The following is a 14582-nucleotide window of genomic DNA, read 5'->3' on the forward strand; positions in this document are numbered from 1 at the left end:
TTGAGAGTCCGGAAATAAACCTTTACATTTATGGTCAATTTTTCAGCAAGAGTGAAAGACAATTCAATTCTTTCAACAAATGATGCTGGGGCAACTGAACATCCACATACAACAAAATAAAGCCGGACGCTTTCCTTGTATAATGCACAAACATTAACTCAAAATGGATTGGACCTAAATTAAGCAGGAGATAAAATTATAAAACACATAGAAAAAAATAAGAACAAATTTTAATGAATTTGGATTTGTTGCACAAATGACAAAAGAAAAAAACAGATAAATTGTACTTCATCAAAATAGTATGTTTTATTTTCATCAAAATATCAAAACTTTTGTGCTGTAAACTAAACCATCAGAAAAGTGAAATGATAAACCACATAAAGGGAGAAATATTTGCAAATCATGTATCTGACAAGTAACTTGTATCTGGACAACTTACAAACCAATAATAAAAAGACAAATAACTAAATTTAAAAATGGACAATGTTTTTAAACACACATTTCTCTAAAAAATGTATGTAAATGTCCAATAGGCACAAAAATATGTCCAACATCATTAGTCATTAAGGAAATACAAATCAAAATCACAATAAGTTACCACTTCACACCCATTAGAATGGCTATAATCAAAAGAGGAGACTAGTATTGCAGAGATTGTAGAGAAAACAGAATCCTCACATACTGCTGGTATAAATGTAAAAATGATGCAGTCCCTCTGGAAACCAGTTTGGCATCTCTTCATACTGCTAAACATGAGAGTTATTATTACCCAACAACTCTTCTCCCAGATATCTTCCCAAGAGAAATGAAAACTTATATCCATAGAAAGATTTTTAAGCAAATCTTCGGAGCATCATTATTCATAATAAGCCAAAACTGGAAATAACTAAGATGTCTACCAAGGGAAGAATGGATAAATAATGTGGTAAATACACACAAAGGATTATTGTTTTGCAATAAAAAGAAATGAAGTACTCATACATGCTACAACAATGATGACCATTGAAAGAAACCCAAAACCCACATATTGTATGATCTTATTTACACGATATGTCCAGAACAGGCAATTTCACAGAGACAGAAAGCAGGTTAGTGGTTTCCAGGGGCTGGAAAGGCAGGCAGGTGGGGTAGGAATGGTGTGGGAGTTTGTTTTAGGGGAGATGAAAATATTCTAAAAATTAGATTGGGGTGGTCATTGTACAATCCTATGAATCCATTAAAAAATGAACTGTATATTTTAAAGAGGTAAATTTAATATGTCAATTATATCTCAATAAGCTACTTTTTAACAAGAAAAAAAAAGATGCCTGAGGCCATGCTCTTCCTAATTCACCATTAAGATCAACACCCTGAGTTCCTCTCTTCTCCTCTCCCCATCCCCAACTCCCAAAGGCCTCATTCTCCCTACAGAGACCCAAGCCTGGATCCCCCAGGAAAACATTCAGGATGACCTCACTCAGTCTGGACTTTTTCTATGAAATAAACATACCATACATATTACACATTGTATTACAGGTAATATAACAGATTATATACAAATTTATAAACTATAAACTTCAAATTTCTGATACTTAGATTTCTAAAGACCTATTCTGATCATCTAACCCAAAACCAAGTGGACTGCAAAGTCTAAAATATTTATTTACTATCCGGACCTTTATAGCACAAGTTTGCTGATACATATGCATTTATACATTTATGATCTTTATGTATCTTATTTTTTTCTGTGAGTCACTGAGTGAAAAAAAAAGGCAAGGGGGTGTAGGAGAGGGAAGAAACAAGAGGAAAACTTATGTCCTTTCTTTTATGTTATTGTTTACAATAAAAACAGTAGACTGTGGGAGCCCGCTTGTCCAGATTCATGAGAGCCAGGTTTTAAATTTTCAAGAGCTTTGTGAGCCAGTTGATGTCATGCTGAAATTTGCTATAGTAGAAATATTTATTTACAACACAGAAATCAGCAAACACTACAAATCTGGGCTTTTTCTTTTTCCAGAGAGCCAGCACACCTCTAAATGAAGACCTTCTGAAAACCTCACCTCTCTACTTTTCAGAAATCAGAAGGTAGGGAAGAAACTTTGGACCTGCTTTTGGGTTCACAGGAAATGTGTACATGGAACACCATGTACAAAGCTAGAAATAGAGTGGCAAGTACACCGGGCAGTGTTTGAGACCTTCCAAAGAAAAGAAACCTCCAAATCTCACAGTAACTGTCTCTGATCCTCTCTCCCTTTGTCCCTTTTCTGCTGAGACACCCATTCTGCATATGAGTAACCACCTGGAAAATCTCCACTCCCAGGTCTCTGGACACTGCTATGAGGGTAAGGGCCCAGCCCACTGCCAGGACTGTGTAGCAGGTGAACAATGGTTCCTGACATTAACGAGGGCAATGAATCTCTAAAAAGGTAGATCTTAAATGTTCTCACCACAGAAGCAATGATAATTATGTGATGTTATGAAGGTGTTAGCCAATGCTATGGTGGTAATCATTTTCAAGTATATGATATCAACACCTTAAACTTACACAAAGTTATATGTCAATTATGTCTTATAAAGCTGGGAGGGGGGAATGCAATGGAGAGGAAGATTTTTTAATCACCACTAGAGGGAGGCTCCACTGGTCATGCTTTGCATAAAGGCGCTTGAGGCACAAGAATGCTGGGGTTAAACCAGAGGAAGGAGAAGCAATGCAGGCTGCAGGACAGAGGGAAGAAGAATGAAGTGGAGAGGAAAGGACAATTGTTCTGTATCTTCTACAAAGAGGTCCTAAATATCAGCATCCAGTCTTAGGGATCTGGTGGGCAAAGGACACAGATGAGACTGAGAAAACTGGCATCAGAACTCAGCGTATTTCCAACAAGTTAAGCATCCTTATCATGTGGAGAATGGAGTCACAGCAGAGGCCTCAGGGTGGAAGGCTAGGAGAGCATCACATTCCCTCCAAAACCAGAAGCGACACTGGTTTTGTCAACACTGAGAATTGCCATGAACAAGTCTTCATTCTCAACAATGTCTACATATTTAATTGTTGGTTATGCATTTTATTTATCACTTTAAAATAATTTTATAACTTATTAAAAGCTGGTACATAAAGGAGATCTGATATTTTTTATTTAGAATAATGGTATATAATATATAACTATATTCTCTTGTATGTAATATAAATTATAATTCTCCTATTCTGTTGAAAAAAAAAAAAACAGCAAAGAGTAAGGAGCCAAAGGAAAGATTACTTACAAAAATGTCAACTTAGATCTACATGGTGTAACATAATGGAAATTAGGATTTTATTAATCAGAAATTAATACTTATTTTCTCATGTAAAAAAGCAAACTGTAGTATCATGTTTTAACTCAGAAATGAAGTAAATAGGCTTTTCCCAAAGTAGCAAAGTGGAGCCTAAATTCCACTTTGTTTCCATGAGAAAAAAAATCCAAACAACCTACTTATGAAAACAATGTTCAGAGCAAAATGTGTATGTAACTTAGGCAAACAAAAGTATGTATACAACAGTTGTTGGGAAAGCTAAAAGCTACCCCTTCTTTCTTTTCATTGTGATAGTTTGGCTTTTTATCTTAGACTCTGTACAACCTCCACCCACCCCCAACACACTGTGGCTTCATCTCTTGCAGTTATCAGAAAAAGGATTTCTCACAGTTTCACCTCAAGGCTGTTGGTCCCATTTTGTGGCTGTAGTAACGTTTCCTGGCTCCAGAAAAGCTACTTTAAACTAATGCAAACTGGACAAAGTCATTGAGGTGCTAAGAACAGAACTGGTAACCTACAAGTACTAAACCCAAGACTCTCTTCCTACTTCTAGAGGGAAAAAAAGTACAACCTAACAATTTTCTCTATTAAAGCAAAACCATTATGAACACTCATGATTGAAAATGCTCTGAGCTAGTAGGAATTATGAGCTATGGTAATTTCACAGGAATGTAATGTAGTGTACCCAAGTTTAACACATAAGCACAATATCTACTCACAGTATCCTGGCAGAGCCATTAAAAAATCCTATCAGATCAGCCAACAGTGTATTTAAACAGGTACAGCCTGGTTTCACAGGATTGTTTTTCACTGACTGTCTCATGGGTTAGTTGATATGGACTCATAACTCCACAGCTAAAATTTGGAGGCAACCAATGAGAACATTTATACTAAAATAAGCAAGAAGCAAACCCAGTAACAAGGAAAAGAAAAGCAGTGAAATGCCAAGCTGCTCGTCAACAAGTTGACTTAGAAAGTCTTTATCAATTCCCTCGCACATTCTTGTTCCTAGTCCTGACTTGACCGGATGGCTCCATGAGAACCAATGTTCCAGAAACAGCTGTTTCCCAGTTTGGCCTTGATCTCCACTTTTGGCCCCTGGAATGCCACTCTTCCAGTCTCCCACTGCCATATAAAAAATATCTTGCAACCCTTTAGAGTAAGAAGACTCCACCCTCTCTGAGGAGGATAGGCATGGATAGCATGATGGAATGTGATCCTCTTACTCTTAAACAACCATTGGGAAGGAGTCCAGAAGCCCAGGTTAGAAGATATTTTATGGAAAAAATTAGCCCATATATCAGAAAAGTAACTGCATTTATTTCCTAATTATTTCTAGTAGCAGATGTAAACAACCATTGGGACTCCTTCAAGGTCATTTCCAAAATAAAAGCTAGGGATCTTGGAAGAATTCTGCCCTGTGACCACAATCCTGTTCAAAGAAGGGACAAAAAGGCTGGGATACCAGAGATGACACCATAATAATAATGTCTTATACTAATTAGGCATGTACTGTCTAGGCCAGGCACACAGGGAATCACAGAACATGCATAAATAGTATATATGGTATTTACAGTCACCAGAGCTAACAGAAAATTAGGCAGAAAGGGGACGAAAAATTTAGAGAGGTATAATCATAAATGGGGTAGCCAAGAGAGGCCTCACTGAGAAGGGGAATTTAAGAGAAGATTTGAAGGGAGTGAAGAAGTAAATCAAGCAGGTGTCTGGGGAAGAGCATTCCAGACAAAGGGTAGAGCAAGTTCAATGTTACTTAGGAGAGAGCATAGGTGGTATATTGTGGAACAGGAAGGGCATCAGTGTGAAAGAAACACAGTCATGGAAGAGGTGGGAAGAGTAGGAGAAGTCAGAAGGATTAGAAAGAGCTGGGTAGTGTAGAGCCTTATGAATTTAATTAATTGTAAGGACTTTTTCTTTCACTCTGAGAGAGATGGGAATATGTAAGAGGAATGTAAGAGTAAGATGGGAAGAGATATATGTTAGCAGAGGAGTAGACTGACCTGACTTATGTGGTAGCATTGCTCTGTCTGTGTGTTAAACCTAGACTTTGCAATGGGGGAAGAATGGAAGCATAGAGAGAAGTTAGGAGGCCATTGCAATAATACAGGTGAGAAATGGTAGAGGCTTGGTCTAGGCTGGTAGCAAGGGAGGTGGGGAGAACTGGTCAGATTTCGAATGTATCCTGAAGACCCAGCTGGAAGATTTATGAATACATTAAATGCTGGCTGTGAGAGAAAGAGGAGTCAAGGATGACTCCAAAATTTTTGGCTCAAGCAACCAGAAAAATGGGGCTACCACTTGCTGAGAGAACGGAGTAAATGAGAGAAGTAGGTTTGGAGAAGGGTTATATCAGGGTCTTACCCATCCAGAATGTTGGCAAAGAGAACAGTATTTTAGTTTTAAAATCTTTCAAAGGATATGGCTCTCATATTAAGATCTCCAATTCTACCTTAGTGATGCCTCCTTCACTCAGTCATTGGTATACTCAATCACTCATCCATTCATTCATTCCTTTATTCAACAAATGTTTATCAAGTGTCCATGCTGTGTCAGTATGCTAGATCTTGGGACATGCAGTGAGAAAGAGATACTTGATTCCTTTCCTTATAAAACTTACAATCTAGAGGGGAAACAATAGACAAATTATTACATAAACATACCTATACCTATATGTAGTAATAATCTATAAACTAAGAAAAAACAAGATTTACCAATAAATAAAGAAAGGTGTTAGAGGACTTAAGTAACTTGTTCTTAATTGCATAGCTGGGGAGACACAGGGTTGGAACATAAACACAAGTTGTCCCCCTCCAGAGCCCACATCTTATGTTAATGGAGTGATGGAAAGAACACCAACCAGCATCATTCTGTGGTCGAGACAAAACACAGCAGATAAAGAGAATCAGACCTCAGTTCAAGAAGCGCTGCACAGTGGCTGTAATATGGCCATCACAGAATGTTTTTGGGGCCAGTGTTCCCTCATCTATAAGATGATCAAGGTAGATAGGCCAGATAATCTCTAAAGCCTGTTCTGCCTCTGAAACTATGATTCCATTATTCACATTGGTATCAAAATGTAGGAAAGAACATGTGGGGGCCACTGGATTCAAACTTCACTTAATTCACAGTGCTGCCCAGGCCCAGACCTGTGTGTGAGGCTGGGAGTCTTTTGGTGCTCTATTCTGAGAGACATGAAAGGTGACAGGAACAGGGAGAGTAGGAGCCAGCAGGTAGGACCCCTCGCAGAGTTGGGCCCAAGCAAGGGGAGGGGTGAGCTCCAGAAAATGAGAGAAGACAGAAAATCCAAGGTCCTACTAAGGGATCTGCTAAGATCCCTTAAACTGCCCCTGTATTTAGGTGCCCTGAGGGCATGATTTCCTGTCAAGCCTAGAATGGGCAATATATTCAGCTCTTTTGTGCACTTGAATGCAATCCTGGGGAATTTAGATCTTTCATCTTTCTAGGCCACAGTTTTCTCTGCAAAAACAAGGCCAGATAATTTCCAGGCTTGGTAATCTATGACCCCATCCTCCTATAACCTCAGCATTTCTATATCCTAACTACATGTCCAAAATAAAGTTCTGCCCTCTGGAATATATGCTTGTCAAATCTGCAAGGTTTGTCCAAATAGCCATTTGTCTAATAGTGCAATTCTGGTGATAATCCAAATCAATTATTCACACAAAAGAAATATTTCAGTGTTTGGTTAAAGAATTCCAAAGTTTAGCTAATTTTTCAAGTATTTATTTACTTATAAAATTTGATTTTTAACTGCCACACATTGTCCACAGGTACAATACTTTTCCTAGAACTCTGATAAATGTCCTAAAACATCTGCAAAATGCCTAAACTGGGAAATATGGGTTTTATTCTGTTTGTTCATTATAACTTGCTTATAAGTTTTGGTATATTAAATTAATGAAATTGACTGTACAATTGGGATATTCTGATTTTAAATGCCTAATTAAGTCATTTAAGTAAAATAATCTCATTTTGTAAGTCAGAAAATGAGATTTACAAAAAGTGTAGCATGGCTCCAAATCACACAGCACTGAGAAGGTTCCAAAACAAAGTCCAGGATTACTGCATATAAACATTGACTCAGATCACTGAATTATTATTACCACTGATAAATACTGATTTTAAAAATAAGTAATTCTGTTGTATATGTAAGGAAAATATATGAATCTTTAGTTTTCTGATAAATGTAATAAAATTTAATTAATGGGGAAAAACCTTTATCATTCACCCTGCAATTTATCACCTTCTACCTGAGTGCAATGGTAACTTGGGTTCAATTAATTAAACCAAGGCCACTCTTGCATATGAGTTTAATCTTCATTGGTAGAATCTATGTGTACATATTTTAAGAAAGTTTAAGTTAAACATGGTTAAAGTACAGGGGTAAAATGTGTACATTAAGTAGAGAAATATTATAACCTGTTTGAAAAAATTATTTTGGTAACTCTAAAGTATTTTTTCACCAACTTGTTCCACTATCCTAGAAACATCCAATCATCATATTATCAGCATAGCCACATGAGCATGGCATTATGACTTCCATATGGTAAATTAACAGAGACTCTACTCTAAAAAAGTTACCCTTTAAAGACCCACAGAAATTCATGTATTCCACAGAAAACAGAGTTGGGTGCTGCCAATTTCCATGGCATGAAAAATGAAAAAAGAAGCTTGTTTGTTAAAGAACATACTTTCAAAAGTTTATGAGCTCCACCTCCTATTCTCTCTTGCCCGCTGTAGTTCCCTTTATTTCGTCCCCTTCCAGCTCATTCTCTTTCCTTTTCACATGTTCCCCTAATATAGCATGGTACCTTTCATTAAGACATTTTTCACTATGAATTATTCATCCACTCATCAAAGAGACCTTATTGATGACCTACTACGTGCCTGGCACAGTGCTGACCTCTGGCCATCAAAGATGAACGCCCGTGTCCCTGCCCTTAGGGAGGAGGAAATCTAGCAGATGTTAGGCCCCACGGTTAATCAGTTGAGACTGTCGCTGTGACAAAACAAACACACAGGTAGTACCCGCCCTTGCCTGTAGGACACGTGTTGTTCCCATCTTCTTTCCAGACCACTTCTCTCATACACCGTAAGCTCCCTGACCATGCATCATGGTTTCTATTGCCCCAGTATCTATGCGGGGCACATATTGGGCATCATAAAGTGTTCTGCACGAATAAATAAATAAACCTGAGGAAATGAAATTGTTAATCAATATGCATCATGAATGGCTTGAAAAAACAACCCAATGAGATTTAATTAACTATCTCCCTCTCCCTACAAAGTGTACCTTCGGTACCAAAAGCTGAGAGGAATTCCAGTTTCCTAGGTTTCCTAGGCATAGACGGTGCTACTCTTGAAGAAGCCTTCGTTGCCTTCCTGAATATTCTCATCATATTTAATACAAATTCCCTGGGAACTCTCCCCAGCTGCGATGAAGGAGGGCGAGCTGACTCGCGCTGCCCTCGGCTGCCCTCTGTGAAGCTCTGCTCCTAGGAGTGCAGCGTCAGTGAACTTTTTCCCCCATTAGAAGTTTGGTCAGTTAAAGAACAAAATCTTTTCGGGAGTCTGGTTAAAGAAGGAGTCAGGAGGAGCTGGATGTGCCCTGAGAACAAGTGAGTAGAATGCCGAGGATGCCTTGAGCCAGTGAATCTAGCCTAGCCCTCGCGGCCACGAGAAACAGCCGTAAATGGCCCCATGACTCCGGGGACGCGCGGCTGCTCGGGGAGGGCAGCGGGTTGGGAGCGCAGCCTGGAGGCCCGCCGCCGCAGGTCCGCCTACTCCCTGAAGTGCTGTCGCCCTCAGAGGAGCCGCCCAATTACAAGAATGAGCCACCAAAGCTCCAGAGGTGCACAACAGCAACTGTAGCAACCCGAAACGTCACACCCGCCTCCTCCCTGAACCGCCTTCTCCCACGCTGAGGCTGCAGCACCCCTGAGGACACTAACCGCTCACTCTGAACCCCAGGGCCCGGACAACCCGGGGTCCCCACCCTCGCGTCGTTCACTTTGGCCGGCTTCTCTCCTCTGGTCCCCAGTCTTCTAGCGTCTGGAAGTGCGACACCTCGGGGCAGCCCTGAGTGGAAAGCCATGCAATAGTCACGTGCGTCCAGCCTCTCAGAAGCCCCGGGTTTGCCACTCCAGAGGGGCGCGCGCCAAGGTCACCAGAATAGGTGTGAATACTTTCACCTTCACTTTCCCCAAATCTTTCCCTCTCTCAGATTCCCTGGGTCTCTCCCCTCACCGCACTTGGGGGTCTCCTTATTTTGCAGCCCTTTTCCCTACCGCCCTGCCTTCGCCCGCCTGGTCCTTGCCCCTCTCATAACGCTCACTTTCTCTCCCTAGAGAATCTCCCTCGTAAGTCTGTCCCAGGTAGCCTCAGAGAACCAGGGGAGGACAGGTGCCTCCCACTCGCTTAGGGGGAGCAGCGAGGAAACCGACGCAAACTTCTTCTGCACTTACTTTGGGCCGAGCCTGCCGCCCCCTCGCCTCTCCTCGCTCTCCCACAGGCAGCTGCTCCGCGGCGACCTGGAACCACCAAGCTTGCATTACACACACCCGCGCAGCTGTGAAATGCGCAAAACCGGGGGTCTCTCCCTGCTAGAGCGCCCAGGGCTGGAGTCCCTGGGCCAAGGTCCAGCTGCCCCGAGTGTCTTTGAGCTGAGCAGTAGCGGTCTCCAGCAGCCCAAGGATGCTGCGCACTGTGCCGCGCGCCCGGCACCTCCGCCGGGTTGTTTCTGTCCGAGTTGCAGTTTCAATGCATGCCAGGACTGCAGCACCCTCTCTGCCCTCCTCCAGCAACGACTTTCAATTCACCTGGAGGCTTGCGATTCCCCTCCGCGGGCGGGCAGCTTGACAGCGGGTGCAGAAGAGAGGGAGGAGCGCAAGAGCAGCGGCTGCCCCAGTGCGCCTCCAGCTTCCTAGGCGAGGAGCGCGCAGCCCTCTCCAGCCGCTCTCCTCCGGACTGCAGTCCTGACGTCACCCACCCCCCACCCGGCGGAGGAGCGGTGCGGAGAGTGGGGTGCGGGGAGCAAGGACTCGGGAGTGTGAGCGTGTGTGCGCGCGCGTGCCTCGAAAGACTGGGACCCAGTTGGAACCGCAGCTGGATCCTGCAACGAGCCAGATATTAAGCTCCCTGCAAACAGGCTCTGAGGGGCTGCCGTGAACAGCCGGGGGCGCTCGCTTCCAGGTTCGGGCGGGGATACTACAGACCCAGACTTTTATAGGCAGCAAAGGAAATGGATTAACGCGATTGGGGCGGTGGGGGAGCAGGAGTTGCTCACGCTCTTTCCCCAAAGTTGGAGGATGCATTCGATGCCTTTAGTCTCTGCGCTAGAGATTTGGGAGGTAGAGAGGAGTATATATCTTTCGGCAGGGTTGTTTTTCACGCTCCTGTAGGAAGAAAGAATGGGGTTGGGGAGCAGATCTCAGGGTTCTTGGCTTTCCCACCCGCCGCAAGGTCCTGGGAAGGAGCATGCTTTGATGCACCAAAGGGTGCCTCTCGCCTACTTAGAGCAGACATCAGCCCTCTGCCACTGTGTTCTGAGAAGTTGCTGCAAAGGGATCAAAGGGGCTGTGCCTTCCGCTGCCAATTCCCCGCAGCGTCAGTCTGAGGGAGTTTCCGCCAGAAGCGGGGCGAAGGCACCCGGAACCAGATGCGTGATACCATGTCCATGGATTCTGGATCTGAGGCCGCCGAAGTTAACACTCCCAACAGAATTCCTTGAGATCATCCCGGTGAGGCTACGGTCTGAGTCTCCAGAACCTTACTCTCAAAGCGACTTAAGTAGCCACCCAACTTTCCTCGCTCTTTGAAGTCCTGGGAGCCAAAGATAGTCTTGCGGCAGTCACCAAATAAAGGGGTTTTAAGAGGTTCTAGGAAGGCTATAAAGGCTGTTCCTGGAGCGTATGTCCCTTAGCAGCTACCCTTTCATCGTCTTTGAGGCTGGGTGCACGGCTTCGGGCGCCTGGATGCTCTGCACCCTGAAGCTGCACCCAGCCTGGAGCCTCTGCCTCCTCTAGGCAGTAGCAAAATGTGCAATGCGCTCCTGCTTGGGCTGGATCTGCTGACAGCAGTCTGGCGTCAGGCGGCAATGCAGTGGCTGCCAGAGCTGCCATCAATTTTGAGTGATTGTGGTTTTTAACTGCAAGTGTTTTCCTTCTTGAATCAGAACACTTTGATCGCAGAGATGCCTCATATTCATTAAAATACGTGTTTAAAATAGAGAGAGTAAATGATGGGAAGCAGGAAGGGAGCAGAATGGGAGGGAGAAAAAGATACCCTGTCCACAAACACTTTTAAACTTCAACTTCTTAAAGTTACTAAAAAGTAGGATTTAAAAAATCCGTGGTTGAAGCAGCAGAAAGTTGAATTGCAATCTTGAATCTCAAATGGAAACTTAACAAAATAGAAGCAAGTTTGGGATCTGGGTCTCCTGCCTTAGGTTTAATAATCTTAGGAATTAACCGTATTTGAAAATTAGAATTCTAGCTAATTAGACAATGTTATGGATATCCTTAACCACGGATTGGATTTAACAAGCAGATAGAATAATTACAATAAATAAAGATACAGAATGCTCCTATTTAGAACACAGAACAAGGGAATTTCAGAGAAGAACCTAGGGTATCAACTTTCCAGGCCCTCTTGCAAATGTTCTATTTTTATTTTTAATATATAAATTTGAAAACACTGTCATCATCAAGAAATCATATAACTACATCCTAGTTATTATGCATATTTCAGAAAGAACAGCTCTTCAGTAGGAGTCACTGTTCCTGAAATGTTTAATTATGATTAATAGTATGGGAGTAAGCAAGTCGTTGACAAAGGAATGTTTTGAAAATAAGATTGTGAAGTGTAGTATGCTAGTACATTTGAACCTTCCCAGCTGGGTTATAATTTTGCTTCCAAATGTTCAATGTCAGGTGCTAGTTAGTAATGCTATCTGAGCAGGTATAAGAGCCTGGCTGGCATAGACACATAAGTAATGCCCTCCGAGTGCTGTTGTCCTCAGAGGAGCCACCCAATGACAAGAATTGGCCACTGAGTCTCCATGTGCAGGCCCGAACACCCCTTTCTTGATTTCCTATTATATTGTGTTCATACTTCCAAGACAACTTTTTAAAAAGATTTTATTTATTTTATTTTTAGACAGAGGGGAACGGAGGGAGATAGAGAGGGAGAGAAACATCAATGTGTGGTTGCCTCTTACACACCCCCTACTGGGTGCCTGGCCCATAACCCAGGCACGTGCCCTGACTAGGAATCAAACCCTCAACCCTTTGATTCTCAGGTCGGTGCTCAATCCACTGAGTCACACCAGCCAAGCCCAGATAACTTTTTCATGATCTAGTGTGATTGGTTGCTTGTATGTATGTCTCCTTTCTAAATTTATAATCTCTTCCAGGGCAGGAATTTCATTTTGCTTTCCTCAGGACCCAGCACAGTGCCTGGTAAATAAATGGCAGCCACATAATAACTGTTTGTTGACTGACTGGGTTAATTGTTTTTTAAAGAGTATAACATAACTACGTTTTAAAATCTGTTTTAGACTGACTCATATTTCATCTATGTGAAACAAACTACATATATATATGTGCATAATTCTGCATATATAATTTTATGTGAAATGGAAAGGAGAAAAGAGGAGATGGATATTCAGTTCTCAAATGGATAACCATCATGGCTGAATGGGAGTTTAAATTGTCCATAGAAACATTACTTGCTACTCTTATGAGAATCCTTTCATGTTTGTTAATTGACATTTGCATGTTTTAAAAGTTTGGTGTTGGAACTCAGAAGCATTGTCCAAAATGCATTACAAACTGTTTCCTATTGCTTAGAATGTGGCATCTTATTAACATTTGGAGTGTGCATTTCTGATAAGACATACTCAACTTGCCCTGGACTTTGCCCTAATCAGTGTGAAGACAGCTTACACTGGTCCATGCACTACCAATATGATCCAAAAGTCTTCAGGCCAATGCTTGTGTTACTGTGCTTGCAAACACAGGACACCTATGGCCTGGCAGTTCAATTATATGGTAAATTCCAAGGACCAGGTAGAAAATTAGCTATATACACAGACCATTCCATAGCTACCATAGAGTCAGAACATTGTGTTAACAAAGAAAGAATAGCTCTTTTGGGAGTCAGGGGATGGTGGGGTAAGGGAGGAACTATTTTAATATAGCAGTGATTTTTCATCATACACTCCCTAGCCAATAAATCATCTAAACCAAACCCTGCAGCAAACACATGGTGGCAGAACTATGGAGACTCATAATTCTGTCCTTCCAGAAGCTATCCCCTGAACAAAACAAACTCCGTGATATTCATTTTCTGCAATGGGAAAACAAAAGGCAAAAATAAAATTAAAAAATTATTTCACATAGGACTTACCTAAAAATCAGTTAACACATATCTTGTAAATATTTGTAGCATATGTATATAGTATATTTACATATGTGAATATATATATATCACGTATAGATTATAGTCAAAATGATATGAATAAATCTGTCTAATTATGTAGATACATTTTTAGTGAGACATTTTAGAAAAGCCTAAAATAGCTCATAATAAAGAAAACAGAAAATTCTAACCACTTGTTTTCAGAACATAGTAAATCTAGTATAAAACACTGAAATTTTTCTACAACTTCTCTCAGGACTTAGATTTGCTCTTAATATTTTATGCTTCATGATATATTAATAGCTTTGTATTTGATTGAACTGCTTGTGCAGTACACTCTAATTCTGATAGAATTAACTACAAAGATAAAATCTAAGAAATCCAATTTCTTTTAAGAAGTTAAAGTCCTAAACTGATCAATTCAAATTTCAAAAATGTCATAACCAAAATAAGTAGTTGGCATAATATATTTATAGATACTATTCCCAAAGTACTAGTACAGGTTAGCAATATTTTGTGATGAAAATTGAATTTGGCTGGTGTTATTTTTAAAATATTAAAACATTTACTTACACATGTGTCCATATGTTATAATTATACTTTACCACAGAATTTCAGAAAGGACTTAGACCATTCTCTGGGCCTGCTTTTTTGTGTATTACAGAGCACTCATCCTAAATGGACTATACAGACGCCCAAAATATTTTTGTCACATTATAAAACCTATTGAATGATAGTTAAGAGACAGGTCATTGTTTTCAGTTCAGATTTTGGGGAGGGTTTCTTCAAAGGGTAGGTTTCAGGGGTTTTGCAAAGGGTGCACTTAAATAGATTTGTTTAGGTGTGAAAACAATGCT

Source organism: Phyllostomus discolor, chromosome 1, assembly GCF_004126475.2.
Source record: "Phyllostomus discolor isolate MPI-MPIP mPhyDis1 chromosome 1, mPhyDis1.pri.v3, whole genome shotgun sequence".
NCBI lineage: Eukaryota > Metazoa > Chordata > Mammalia > Chiroptera > Phyllostomidae > Phyllostomus > Phyllostomus discolor.